This window comes from Athene cunicularia (genome assembly GCF_003259725.1).
Source record: "Athene cunicularia isolate RWA chromosome 22 unlocalized genomic scaffold, athCun1 chr22_part1, whole genome shotgun sequence".
NCBI lineage: Eukaryota > Metazoa > Chordata > Aves > Strigiformes > Strigidae > Athene > Athene cunicularia.
Window position 1 is genome coordinate 3,930,979 of NW_020799128.1, and position 2,839 is coordinate 3,933,817.

The 2,839-nt window shown below is 46.9% G+C and overlaps 1 protein-coding gene across 1 annotated transcript in view; it reads left to right on the top strand.

Annotated features, from left to right (window-relative positions):
- Positions 1-2,839, top strand: part of KCNU1 (potassium calcium-activated channel subfamily U member 1) — a 49,162-nt gene that overhangs the window by 30,293 nt on the left and 16,030 nt on the right. The gene's annotated exons all lie outside the window — the stretch shown is intronic.

Genomic DNA, 2,839 nt, shown 5'->3' on the forward strand with positions numbered 1-2,839 from the left:
GGGGGGGGGTTCTGGGGACCAATGGTGCAACTCTTCCAGGCCTAGCTTGTCCTGAGGTGCTTTTCTTTCTCTATCTCTGGGCAAAATTTAGGACACAGAACTAAGTTGCAGTTCCTGAGGATTTGCTGCTCTTCTGTACTTAAAGCACAGAAGGCGAACCGGTGAGCACAGGCCTCGATGCGAGCACGTGGCGTTCAGACTCATTGTGGCCACATTTTCCCACGACAAGGAGTGGAAGCGCTGTTGTCGGAAGACTGCAGGCAAGAGATTCAACAAAGCTTTAGGGCTTTGCAAAGGCATTATGAAGAATTTAAAGATAGCTTGTCAGCGGGAAGTTGTTGGCAGCTAACAATTTGATAAAAGGACTTCCACTCCCTGCCTTCTAATGCTATAGACAACTGTTAATCACTTATGTTAGTCCTCAAATGAAGTTTGAAACATCTTGGATGTGTCTGACCATCTTTTAGTGTAGCTGAGAGCTGCATTATCTACTTGATTCATGGAAGCATGAGTGACTGGTTTGTATTAGGTCATGGCTGTGGAAACAGGCAAAAAAGAAATGTTTTACCATGTTGTAGCACTCTCGGTTCAGCTCTGGTGTGCTGGGCTGAACTGCCCTTTTGAATGACACATAAGGTGTTGAACTTGCAGTATAAACTCACATTTTTCTCTGAGTTTAATGGTCGGCTATTGTTGTAGTCAACTCAGTTTGTCTGTGGGGTGGGCACAGACTGATTAAACCCGTGGCTTATGCACTGTGGAACTGTATTTTCAAATGTTCAGCCACTAGGACCACGTTGTCAGAAATGCCCACAGTCCAGAGTACCTCGTGCTTTTGTAAATCAGCTCCAATTGTACAGCCTTTGGTGAAGCGGTCTCGTGCTTGTTTGATATTCTGTTCAGTGCAGTGCGAGTGCGAAGGACCTCAAATGGGAACGTGATGGAGAGAGGTGACACAGACACGGCAATGCACAGCACCATGTGAACCCAACCTTTTTCTTCCAGGCTCATGCAGAGCCAGCGCCGATAACTGTGCACCCACAGCACAGTCAATTTGTGACCCAGATAACCTGCTAATGGCTGTAGTGACTAGCTCAGTCAGAGACTATTTCAGTCTCTGTTGGGTGCTACAGAATGTCAGTTCCAGTGCCCTCATCCTCAAGCTCCTCAGAGGCCAGTGCAAGATGATTTATGAGTCTCTCAGGAAAATCAGATTTCCATAAGAATCGTGTAATTTGCAGAGTATATGGCAGAAGGAACCCTTAGCTAAAGAATGGCTCGTTAAATCGGAACGTGCTTGGCTTTGGCAAGGTGGATGCTGTTATGATGAAGTGGGTTTCCTGCTGTCTTTTCCCTCCATCTCCCACTTCAGGGATCCAACAGGTGTTTCCTCCAAGGCGTATATATTTCCCATAATATTAGAATGAGGAGTTGTCATTTCTGACAGGTTGTGTATATAGATGATGGCTTTATTATGATAGAGATACATACGTTGATTGATTGGTAAATCTGAGTCAAGTAAGGGAGCTTGTGAGAAGATAGTCTCTTCTGACTTGCCAAAATACCATTTAATCACCGGCCTATGGATTCGTTATCTGAGGAGGAGACTAAGAGATGGCTGATAGATGTGGCTAAGGGATGTGATTGCTTGCAGCCAGCACAGGGCTGCAGAGCGACACTGCAGAGGTGTCAGGGGGTACACGCTCCCCTTCCCCTCCAGGTTTGTATTAGCTCGCGAAATTCAGGAGAGCCGGTGCGAAGCCTGAGATGCAAAATCACCCTTCATTTTGCTAAGGGGTGGGTAATTTAAAGCTGTTTTAAAAAAAATGCTTGATGCAACATGCTGTTTCCCTATGAAACTTCATGCTGCAAATGCTGCTGGGAGCAAGAACTGTGCAAGTGGCAGAAGAGAGCAAGAGGGGTGGGTATTGTGGTGGCCTTGGCCATGTTTTGTGAGCTTCTGGAGATTGATGGACTTCAGCTAAAGGGCCTGGAAAAAAGATTGTGAGCCTCATGGCTTGCTACTGCCAGTCTGTAAGAGGAGTGGAGCTGGCCCAAGGCATTTGGCACCTGCAGCACTCTGCTCTCTGTTTGCTCTCCCTTTTCTCTCCCCTCGGCTCTTCCAGCCGCCAGCACCCGCCGCTCGTGCCTCCCCTTGAGCAGCAGTAGCACAGCAGCCAGTGCATACAGGCCTGTTTCTACCTCTTCGGTGCCTTTCTTGCCTGAAGGAAAGATTTTTCTGTGCTTTCCCCCATCAGGCATAGCTTGCTTTGGGTTATCTGTTGCTTGTCCGCATTGGAGGTGAGGTGGGGCTTGAGTTGGAGCTGCTGTAGGCAATCCCCTTCTCTCTTATCCCGCCGTAGTGTGGAGAAAGCGAGGCAGGAGGCACTGCAGAGCTGGGAAGGACCAGCTTCCAGATTTGGGATTCCAGTCAAACCCAGCATGTTGCAGAGGACACCCGAGAGCAACTAGGCAGAAGTCAGTCATTACAGTTTATATCCATGCCATTAGCAAACATTTTGTGGCTTTTATGTCTTGTGCTGGTTTTAGGATAGGTGAACATTTATAAAACTTGGAAATGTATTAATTTAGAAGAACAAGGTAACCTATTCTAATATGATCAGTCCTGGAATTTGTTATTAGTGCCTGAGTTTAAGACCTCGGGAGCTAGCAGAAACTGCTAAGAAGTTCCAGCCTGGTCTTTGAATTCTGATTTGGAATGGGAAAGCCTCTACAGCTACACTGCAGTTACTGAAATGACTGTGACTTTCAGCTAGTTATCCTGGGTACGAGTTAATTCTGTATCTGTGGCATCATGGAGATTGGCACAAGCTGCAAC